At 37.4% G+C, this 12,375-nt stretch overlaps 1 protein-coding gene across 2 annotated transcripts in view; it reads left to right on the forward strand.

The window, feature by feature from the left end:
- The first annotated feature begins 213 nt into the window (after positions 1 to 213).
- The window catches only part of LOC5571521 (protein doublesex), a 552,051-nt gene continuing 539,889 nt past the window's right edge, over positions 214 to 12,375 (forward strand). Inside the window, exons 1-2 of one of the 2 annotated variants that reach the window (XM_021837268.1) lie at positions 214 to 896; positions 1,068 to 1,814. The gene's annotated coding sequence lies outside the window, so the exon portion shown is untranslated. Of the gene's footprint in view, positions 1,815 to 12,375 lie in introns of both variants that reach the window. The other variant, XM_021837269.1, reaches the window with a different exon arrangement.

Raw genomic sequence — 12,375 nt, forward strand, 5'->3', positions numbered from 1 at the left:
GCCTTGGGAATGTAAAAATCGGAATATCTGGTAGCCCTACCGTGCGCATGCCGTCTCCCCAAGCGGCCTATCGTAGCAACTTTGTTGCACACGTCCCAACCACTGGCGAGGTTGGCATATGGAAGTACACATTACGCCAAGTAGGTATTACATTCGGTCGGCCGAAGCGATGCACACAGAGCACCTCTCAACAATTTCGCAGTTTACAAGCAAGTGAACGCGCGTATGGTTCATAAACGAAACGTCGCGTTTCCGTCTCCCCATACCTACACACACTTCGAGAGCAAGACGCGAGAGACGGGTGTTCATCGGCGATTTGCAGTTTTTCTTAAAATATCACTCCGCTGATTAGCCTTCAGTCGACCAAATACCCCGCAGTCAATGTAGAACGAGTTGTGTCTTGAAGTGAGTCGCGGTTTGTTTGGTTTTACGTCGCGTCGTCGTCTTGTGTTTTTTGGGAGGCCGAACGTAAGAACCCTCGCGCTTATCAGCTTTCGTTGGAAGCTTTCCATTTGTTAGCAGCACCTCAGTGAACGCCGCGAGATTGCTAAGAATGCGTATGTGAAGCCGTTGTTAAAAAGGCATTGATCTCATCGACTGTTCGAGCCTATATTTGACACGCGAGTTCGGATTTGTATGATGGATTTGAAGCTGTCGAGCGGCTCTGGATCTCCGGAATGTAACACAGAAGCTAACTGTTTATGTAATGATAAGTAAAGAGAAATTACATCTGTATCCCTAGTCGTAGACGAGTATTCTGCGAATGGAGCGAAGCTGAGAAAACTTGTTGCATGCCCCGTTCGGTAAGAGCAACACCATAGCAAAAAAGGCAACGCATTGCCAGCAGAATGCTCGAGAGTGTGTCTCCGTGAAGGAAACATGTGGAAGCTGTAGCTGTAGGTATTTGAATTAATCTAATAAAAGTGACAATGATTCGCTACCGTCGTCCCGGTGATGGCATGTTGTAGTGAATCTCTGCATCGATTGTAACATCAAGGCACTTGAAGTTAACTGCAGTGTCGGTTTGAATAAGTGGGCCTCCGAGCTGACCTTCCGTGTGTTTGCAGTGCACCCTTTCGATGAACGCGGCGGCGGGGTTCGTCAAGTATGTGCCGTTGATTGACGGGCCCATGAAAGCTTCCCAACACTTTGCTCAACACGGGTTAGGGTGCTTCATAACTTCTAAAGTGTCAAGAGTTTTGATTGTGTGATCAATACGAGAGTGGGCTTCAGAAAGTGGCGGTGAAGAAAGTGCATCCAACTGCAGTGCTGCCTGCAGTTGGTACAACAAAGTAATCGAAGTCGAGGCGACCGATATGGCCAGAAGGAACCTGCCTTGGCTTCGTTCATGGCAGAGGCATGTTTTCAAAAGGCAAAAGCAAGAAAAATGTTCCTAGCAGGTCGGTACTCGGTGTAATAACAAACAGCGCACAGCAGAAGCCAATTCAAGTATCAAATCGACGACGACAACGACGAAGAGACGGGTAAAACGTGAATCGAACCGAGTAAATACCATCCTCGGAGAAAAGGTGTTCACGGTAGATGGCATTGGTGGTGTACGGGGGAAAGGAAGCGACGTAGCGTGTCGTGCGGTGCAACTTTGTTGTGTGAGAAACGCGCTTACATTTGGTGCACTGAAAAGTTTTAAGTGAGCAAAAGCAGCTAATGATGGGATGTTTTCAGCTTAAAAAGTGAATGATGATCTCTATTTGTGGATACTTTAATATTATGTACTCGTTTACTATCGATTGAGCCAGTATTTGTCATCCAGCGATTTTATGCATTCTCATGGAATATTATGCGGTATAATATGTGTAAGTATATAGTATTTATGTGATTTATGTTAGTTACTGCCTTAACTAAATTCAATCAAACATGCTATTGAAACCGGTTAAAGCTATTACTTTGTCTAAATTATTGAGCATGACGTTGAATCATCGATATAAAAAATGCAAATAAAAATGTATTGAAGTTGATAATGAAACGCAACTGAGGGGGCTAGATGCAAAGAGGTGTACAGATACCCGAGGGTTATGAAACAACTATGGATAATTTTTCAGTGATTAAAAATCATGGTGACAATTCACGAAATAAAATAATCTTCCTGGCACTGCAAAATATAGTTATTTTGGGAAATATGTCTTAAAATTAACGAATGTTAATGAACATGTTTCGATTTCGATAAAAATTTCACCCACAAATGTGTATCGGTTGGAGAGGAGGATCTTTATTATGGATAAAATCGACTCATATCTTCCATAGGGGAACTGGGTGTAAAATGCGCCGTTGGGGTAAACCTCGCCACTCTTATTTTAAACGAACGACGTGATTTGGGAAGCTGTTTTTCACACGGGATAATAGAACATGTATTACAATGCTTTTCTATTTATATTTTTAAGAGATTTCCTAGCAAAAAACGTAAAAATCTCAAAAAAACGTTTTTTGCTATTTTTGTGCAATTTTCCATTATTTTCTAGGTCATTTCTCAGGTCGATAAACAACAAAACTTTTGAAACTATCAATGAGAATTGCCTTGTGCACTCCAATAGTATGCTGTATTCTATGCGAAAAAAGTGTGAATTTATCCTAAAAAAGTGTATTCAAGGATTTAAACTTTAATCAACTCGTGAGGCAAAACGACCACTCTTATTTCATAACAACCAAAACACAACACTCCTTTCATAACATCACATTCCAGCAAACGTAATGCCACGCTGTAATTACGTGTAAATTTGAACTTTACAAATGCGCATTTTTCGAATCAGCATGTATATTATGGTGCTCGCACTAAACCGAATGGCGACACTCGGACTAGCGTCACTTTTTTACTTCCGAAAAGACTGGACGGAAAAATACCGTTGAAAAGCTTGGGTACAGTAGAGGTCTTAGTATATACTTTTCATTACCCGTGTGGAGTCAGATTCGAGGGAGGGCCCTTCAATATAGGAATATGTGCCGCTGCCAACATACAATCGATCTGTGAATTGTCAGTTGATTGAAATAGTAATATACTTTCAACAAATACTAGAATTAGTGATTGAAAATAATGAGCTTTTACTTAGTAAACACAATGCCAGTTAATTAAACGTAATATATCGATACAACTACGTGTTTTAGACACTTCAGAGAAAAGCGAAACCGAAAAAAGACTGAAACGTGGTTCCTCGTTTCAATAAGGTTTGTTCAACAAATACGATAAGATGTCTCTCTTTACGTCTTTCTCGGGATTCCTCGTGAAATTGCGTCAAAAATAGCTATATATGTTCAAAGATTTTTTTACAAAAATATCATCACAATGTTTTTTTTTTTTTGTATTCGCTTAGTTTCCTTCAGCTATTTTTTTGAAGTCTTTATTGAGAGGAGTTCACTAAATGATTTATTCACAAACTTTCCAAGACGATTTCCTCAGGAACGTAGGAGAACTCAACGAGATTTCTTTCTAACGATACCCTCAGATTTTTTTTTCCAATGAACACCACAGAAAATTTCACGAAAATGAACTATTACACGATTTCTTTAGGAATTTGTCCAAGAAGGAGCTACGGACATTTTTCAGAAATGATTGGTTGAAATTCCTTTAAAAAAAAAACCGATAGATATTCGTAAACAAAATCCTAGAGATATCACTGTTGATATATCTAACACAAGAGAGAATCACAAATTTTTGGGGAATAATGCCTGGATGATTTTATAGAGCAATTCCTGGGTAAATTTGTGGGGATATTTTGAAGGATTAGTTCAGAAAACAACTGAGGGCCATGAGGGCTTAAATTTTTAAATAAACTTTAATTTGTTTGTCCTAGAATAATTTCTGTTGGAATATTTTCATAGCATCTTGGAGTAATAGCTGGAGAAATAAATACAAACATTTCTGAAAGAATCTTCCTAGGAAATGCTGTAAGAATGGCTAGAACAATTTCGTTGTTATTCCATTATTGGACTGTCAAAGGATTTTCTGGAGCATTTTTTTAATGAATTCCTCTTAGCATACCTTGAGAAACCATTTAAAAAATTTCAAGGAATTCCTGTAGAAAGTTGTAGTGCGTATTCTTGTAGAAAATTTTGAATGAATCACTTTAAGACTTGCTGAAAGTATTCTACGAGGAATCTTTAACCCGCAAAGTGCCGGGACGAACCTAAAATTTACAAAATGCTCGTTCTCGGCTATGCTCCAACCGATTTTCGAGATTTTTGGCTTTTAGTGAAGGGGAACTTTCAGCGTTGGTGCCGCCCCGCCAAAACCCTCCCCGTTTTTTGGAGATGCAAATATGCCTGTGTTTTTTCCCGTTTTTTACGCTGAGCTGACCAAATAGCTCTGGTTCATGGATTCGTCGCTCAGTTACCTAAATCTTATCAGAGAGGTGCCGTTCAGTGAGGGGATGGTTACAGATATCTCGGGAATAACTTGGCTCCGATGGTAAGTAACCTGGTTCTCCGGAAAATCCAGAATATTCGTAAAAATGATCAATTCGTGAAAGTCATCCTAGACAGCTGCGGTTTTTTGCCAATTCATCAGAAATCATTGTCAAAGAACGTAATAGATGATCGCAATTGTTTATCGACATGAGTGGCCACTATAACGGCCTCCGGAAGATCTGGAACATCCGTAAAAATGGTCATTTCGTGAAAACTATCCTAGTCGAACGGGATTTTTTCCAATGATATCAGAATTGATAGTTATGAAATATAATTGATGATTTGGACTGTTCATGGACATGTGTGGCCACTATAATGCCATCCAGAAGATCCGGAACATGGGGTCATGCACAAATTTCGTAACGCTCTGAGGGGGGGGGGCTTAAGCCAAATGTGACAAGCCTTACAAACAATTCGGAGAACTCATACAAAACAACGTGCAAAGGGGGGGGGGGAGGGAGGCGGTCAAAAAAGTTGAAATTTTGATTTTTCACGGACATATGTGGCCAATATAATGGCCTCCGGAAGATCCGGAACATTCGTAAAAATGCTCGTTTCGTGAAAACTATCCTAGACCACCGGGATTTTTTCCAATGATATCAGAATTGATAATTATATAATACTAGTGGTCCCGGCAAACTTCGTCTTGCCATCAAGTAGGCTGTTGAAAACCGCTATGAATCGTCCCATACAAAATGACAGTTCCGTTCAGTCCCGTTTCTCCTACATTCCCGGTGAACATCCTGAAACTTTTATACACACAAACACGTCGGAACCCTTGACGAACAAAATGGGGGAAGAATTATCCAAATCCGTTGCCCCGTTCGTGAGCCATTTCGTGACATACAAACACCATTCCATTTTTATTTATATAGATAATGGATGATTTGGACTGTTCATGGACATAGGTGGCCACTATAATAGCCTCCGGAAGATCCGGAACATCCGTGAAAATGGTTGTTTCGTGAAAACTATCCTAGACCACCGGGATTTTTCCAATGGTATCGTAATTTATAATTACAAAACATAACGAATGATATATGTTTGTCATGGACATAAGTGGTCACCAGAGAGGCCTCCGGAAGATCCGAAACATTCGTAAATATTTTCATTTCGTGAAAACCATCCTAGACCAGCGCGATTTTTTCTAATGATATCAGAATTCATAAATATAGAACATAATGGATGATTTGGATCATTCATGGACATAAGTTGTCACTATAGTAGCATCCGGAAGATCCGGAAAATCCGTATAAATTGTCATTTCGTGAAAATCATCCTAAACTTCTAAGTTTTTTTTATCGATATCAGAACTGATAATAATAGAACAAAATGGATGATTTAGATTATTTATGGAAAAAAGAGGCCACTACAATGACCTCTGGAAGTTCCGAAACATCCGTTCAAAAAGGTCATGTCGTGAAAAACATTCTATCTAGACCATCGCCATTTTGTCCAATGATATCAGAATTGATAATTATAGAATAGAATGGATGATTTGGATTATTCATTGACATAAGTGACCACTATAACGGCCTCCGGAAGATCCGGAACATCCGCATGAATGGTAATTTATTGTAAATAATACAGGTCGGACTAGATTATCTGGAGACCCGATTATCCGGTGACTCGATTATCCGTAATTTTGGTCTCGATTATCCGGAATATATTTTTTAATATTCTTGTTTTTCAGTTTTAATGCATAATTTTGCGATAATTAAGTATTGCAAGAAACAATATGAATAATTTATCCGTTTTGGACGTAGGTAAGAAAAGGGGGTTGGAAAAAAGGTTTTTTTTGTGTATGCTGGTCAAAAATTTATTTTTCATCTCAAGACCCCTAATATTCCTAGAAATAATTTCTGGCTACGCCACTGCATCATATAAATAAAACAACGAAAAAAGATAATATTTAAGTTATTTTATCGCAGTTTTTTTTCTAATGATTCGATTTTTCTGAGGATTCGATTATCCGAAGTAAAAAAAATAGATATTCCGGATAATCAAGTCCAATGATATCATAATTTATAAATGTAGAACATAACTTGTCTTGCTTTATCTACTTCTTGGGGTTTGAAGATTGCAACAACCATTTGTTGTATTTTTTTTATGATGAGAAATCAAAATCAGCGACAGTCATGTTACCCTAAGCAAATACATTTTGGGAATTTTTCATTGGCAGAAAGCTAGAATTGCAGCTACGAAGAACATGGGACAGTATTGCGTTGAATGGCAACGTAGCTTCTGAGATAACTTTATCTAACATTAATGCAGCGTCGATAACAAAAGTTTTTCAGTGTATAAATGGCGATGCGATACTACAAAGCAAAAAGAAGACACTCAAATGCAGTATCGAGCACAGCACGCTCGTCCCACACCACCAGAATACCACCCAAACCGACCTTCTTTCGAGCATGCTGTCGTTTGAGGACTGTGCACGAAAAATAAATGCAATAGGCAAAAATGATCACCAAAAATTTGTCTTAAGTCGTTTAAAATCCTTGTCGTTTAAGAAGTCTTTCCCTGTTTGTCGGAGCTTGCGCTTCATAATCGCTAGGAATTTTCAATCGAAGCGGGGTTCTCTGGACTTCCTTGAACAATTTTACCACACGGATCAAGTTGTTGATTCCCACCTATTTCACGATCCACTTGTTAGTCTGGGACTAGATTTTTTCGAATGCGCACATATTTGTCATTTGACAGATTGCGAGGAAATTTTGCAAATGTGAACACTACACTCTAAACTAGTGTTACCCAAAATGTCTTAAAAATTAACACATGAAACAAAAAGGTATTCACAAAAGAAATTGTTGCATTTTTTACGCGTACAGACCTCACTTACATTTCTTTCCTGGCAATTCTTCATGCATCGTTTTCGATTCCTCTCTCTTCCGCGGCGTAACCTTCGTCTCCATGGCCCACCTACGTTCTGTAAGGTATGCCTTCCCCATAAAGTGACCAGACGTCCCGCTTTTCGCTGGACAGTCCCGCATTTTGAGCATTTGTCCCGCGCTGAAAAGTGTCCTGCGAAACGTCCCGCATTTTACTAAAATCATGGAAATGTCCCTCATACCTAAAGAAGTTATTATTAATCTATATTTTTAACATGTATTCTTTGAATTCATTTTTTCGTGCATAGAAAACTTATAATGGTTGTGTATCTGAGAAGCCAAATAGTTGCAACAGAACAGAGTTTTCAAGTTTCAATTATAAAGATTATGTATTTTCAACAGAAACATTATTTTCAGGTCATGAACCTTTTTGATGCCCTGCTGAAATATTTTTTTTTTGTAAAATCAAACGATTGTCAGTGAAATAAATCTTTTGTAGAAAATTTCACGCTAAATTTATGATATTTTGAACAATATATTTTGTGATAATTTTGTTCAGGGTCTTCGAAATTTGGCCAAGAGTTCCATAATTCTATGAAAATCCATCACAAAACTAAGAGGCTCAAGCGCAATGAGGTGTAAGTGACATTCTGTTCGATTTTGAGATGAGTATACTGAAAAATTCTAATGTTTCCAAGCTTTGCAAAAGTATTTTTGGGAATTTTTCCTGTCCAACAAAAAAATCACACATCTCTTAGAAGATTTCCTATATAAATATCGCTGAAAAAAAAACATTTAGCTAATTTTTCTCACACTTTTCTCACTAACATCCCTTTTTTTCTACCCTCTCAACACTGTTTGAAACCTATTGAGATGTATTCATAAGTCCTTTTCTGAATTATATAGTTGTTATGTCTCAGAATCTTTCCTCAGATTATATAGCTCCTATTAGTGGTTATTGTACAACATTTGCAATCAAACTATAACTTTAAGTTTAAATTTTTGAATTGTAAAAAAATGATACTTTCAACAGCTCTTCTGATTACTTGTATAAAAGAAAAAAACAATTGCAATTTTTGTGTTAATGAATCCTTGAACTTGCTTGTCGAACTTACTAAAGTTAAAGTGTGAGTTGAAAAATGAAAATTATTGGAATGTCTAACAAGTTGCAGCCATTTTTTCCTGTACCTTCTCTTAAAAATTGAACATATTTTCCAGTGTAACAGAGGCATATACAAACATAATAAAAAATGTGAAATTTCGTCCCACTTTGGACCAAAATACATCTGGTCACTTTACTTCCCCAACTCATACTCAACATCCGCTTATTGGAGCACATGTGCATTTGAAGAGTGCAAATGTCAAATATTGGTTCGATCTGGGGTGATATGGAAGCACTTTTCTAACGATTCCTTCGATCGACCAATTTTTGATGTCTACACTCATCAATACACGCTTTTGTTGTCCCCCTTTCCCTCCACAATGATCTCCAACAACATTGAACACCCCTCTGAGAGAGAAATACAGCACGAGCAAGAGAGACTGAGAGAACATCTTCGAAGTGTATGCTTTCTGTTCTATTTCTGTGTGGCTTCGGTCGCTGCGAAAAATCTTTTTTCAATCACACGCGAATACAATATGCAAGCCTTCGTCATCGTCGTGATTGCCACAGATTTAGTGCTTTACACTGACAGATGGAGGTGAAACCAACACAGCACTGTTCACATCATTAACAGATAGGGGAGCTCCCCCTTTAGTGTGGGAGGCAGAGAATGAAGTGAGTTGCCAGTGATCAACTTCTGCTTGACGCGTGTTGTTTTCAAACCGATCAGCTGTTAAGGCGAAGTAGGCCGTCATTGAAATTTGTACGCGTCTTTGATGATTGTTGCTAATTCATCTCACGATTTCGAATCAAAGAAAATAAGTTGATTTTGCACTGACACAGCTGAAAAAGTATCAGCATACTTTATACATGTTAGCGCGTACAGTGATAAATTTTCAAGTCAATATAAACTATCAACACTGAGTTTTGACGTTAACTACGTCTTACGGCAATATACTGGGTGTCAATTGAAAATCTAAAATGTTGCGACCGTCACGAAATTATGTAAGATTTTGAATGGTAATAACTCATCCATTTATCGGTAGATTTTTAATATTTTCCCACCAATCGGTCGGAAATTTATACAACATTTTACTCAAATGGAGAAAACTTTTGATTTTTGACGATAGACTGTCGAAAATTGGGAAAATGTCGACCCCTTTCTTACGCAACCAAACTCGTTCATATTGTCTTCCACGATTCCTTTGGGTTGGGAAGCGCACTATAAAAGCAGACCATTTTCAGCTTCTTCGCTCATTCTTCTTTTGATGTTAACTACATCTTACGGCAATATACTGGGTGTCAATTAAAAATCTAAAATGTTGGGACCGTCACGATATAATGTTAGGGTTCGAACTAAAGGAAGGCTGCAACTATGAAAATCGACTAAAATTCAAATGCAAAAAATTACTTGGCGTACTTAACGTCATGCGGTCGTGTCTTGTATACAACCTCCTCTGATTTTTTATCACTTTGAAATGCAAGCTGAAAAGTCATCATTGTTGCCAAAACGAATGACGGGCCTTAAGCGGCGTCGTAATTGTTGCTTGATTATGCTTTCAGGTGAAACATCTCGGAATCCAAAGATGGTCGCCACAATGCCCGACTTGTGCTACTCACGTCCTCAAATGCACTAAACTGGAGAAATAGTTGCCAAACGTTTCTGATCGTCTTATTTTAAGCTTTCTGCAAGTGTACAAAGCCAAAATAAAAAAAATGGACTGTTGTTGGATGCTTTGTTCGCGAGATTTGTGCCTTTGAAGTTTAAGTGCAATCTTAGAAGTTGATTTCAAACTATTCCACCTTAAAAATTCATTTTCGCTCAACTGCATAGTTATAGTTTAGCAATTCTCGCTGAAACAAGGCCGCTATCGGCACATATTGAGAATATGTACCAGTTATAAGCATACGTTTTGAAACGTTTAATTATTTTCAATGTTTTACCATCAAGTTTTATTAAATACTAGTGGTCCTGGCAAACATTGTCTAACCATAAATTAGGCTGTTGGAAAATGGCATGCAGTCTCGCATATAGAATGACAGATTAGTTTTCTTTCGTTTTTGCGACTATTCAAGAGAATTTCCTAAATATTTTCTACGCACGAACACGTCGCAGCCAGGCTTTGGAAAATTTAACGATCATTGACACACGAGCCTTAGTTTCATCCCATTTCTCCGCCTGCATTCATACAACACGCATGATATTTATCGTTCATGGAAGATAACGAGCCATGAGCGAAAACAAACACACACCACCCACTGTTTGGCGTCGATTATTGTGTGTCAACACTTGTAACATTCGCTGTCTCACTCTCATTCGGATCAAGAAACAGAGGCGAATATATTTTATTTCCTGTGCTATGTTTTCAACCAAAGGTCTATGGTCAAAAGATTATAATTAGGTTGTTAAAGGCTGCATTACTAGAAAATATGAAAGTTATTACCAATTTGATGCAAAACATAAACCACCCGAATGGCTCGATACTGTTGCAGTCTGTGAGAGCTAAAATTTCCCGACCAATTTGTTCAGGTATCTCTTTGAAGCATTCTTTCCCCTGGGATGTTGGCTTAGGATTCTTCTGAAATATTCACGATTTTGCAATTAATTTTCCAAAAAAATCTCCAGAATTTCCACCAAGTATTCTTTTGTTTTCTTAAAAATACTCCATATCTTTTTCCGAATGTTAATTCAGGGATTCTTCAGTAAATAATACCTACATTCCTATCCAATATCTATATATTTAGGTCAAAAACTACTCCAGGAATACCTCAATATATTTTATGGATTTCTTCACAAATTACTCCATTCACATTATGAATTACTCCACATCAATATCCGATTTATATAACATTTTTAGAGTTAAAAAAAATAATTTTCTTATGAATAATTTCAGCTTAAATCTGGAAAAACATTTCAAAAGGGCACATCGACATTGGTAAACATTGGCTTTGCAAGACGCTGTTGAGCCCAATTCAACACGATCACGCTCACCAATACCACTATCAGAATTAGCTCTTCCTCACTCACCAATCTTTTTGATAGTGGTATTAGTTTGCGTGGGCGGGCTAAAAGGGCTCAACAGCAACGTTTATGAAAAAAAGCTCAAGACCTCTTGGGCCCTTTTCAAATGTTTGTCCAAAAATTGAATTTGAAATAAACAACTTAATTGTTGTCGGAAAATTCTAGAATTTACCGTTGAATTTCTGAAACTTTTTAACGAAAATCCTGATGATTTACCTCATAGAAATGCTTACGTGTTTTTAGGATATTCTTCAAAAAATCTTGTTTTTATTTGTATTTTATAATGGACAATGATTTCGCTTAAAACGGATGGAATGATGTTTTTTTTGAACTTAGTAGTTTCATGACACTATGGAGAACAGATCAATGTAAACACCAATTTCTTTCCACTTGCCAAAATCCCAAACAAACTTTTTTAGATTAATTATTTTCACCTATTGTGGTAGCACTGCTAAAGTTTAACGTGAATATATTGGATGCATTTTTAAGAACATTGGCAAAAATTAATGTAAGATTTTACCTTTTACATTACTTTGAAAATTTGTGAAGGAATTCCTGATGGACCTTCAGAAATCAGAAACCATACGTATAAATATCCTGCAGTTCGTCAAAACTCCCAGAACTGTTTTTCCTTTAGATTTTTTAAAATGTTGCTTTTTTGAGTATGATTTTTTGTACGAAGATGATTAAGAAAGCGACATATGGAGGAAGAAGAATCAATAAAATGTTGAAGCAGGTTGAAACAACAGATGGATAACGGGACAACTAAAGATAAGTGAAAAAAATCGAGAACTTGACACTAATGAAGTCTGTAAGTCGAGGAATTCTGCTAGAAAGGTTTCAATTATCCTGTAGTTATTCACCACTTCTTCTTCTTCTTCTTCTTCTTCTTCTTCTTCTTATTGGCATTACGTTCTCACTGGGATAGAGCCTGCTTCTCAGCTTAGTGTTCTTATAGGCACTTCTACAGTTACTAACTGAGAGCTTCATTATTTCGATTATTA

Source organism: Aedes aegypti, chromosome 1 (genome assembly GCF_002204515.2).
Source record: "Aedes aegypti strain LVP_AGWG chromosome 1, AaegL5.0 Primary Assembly, whole genome shotgun sequence".
Lineage (NCBI taxonomy): Eukaryota > Metazoa > Arthropoda > Insecta > Diptera > Culicidae > Aedes > Aedes aegypti.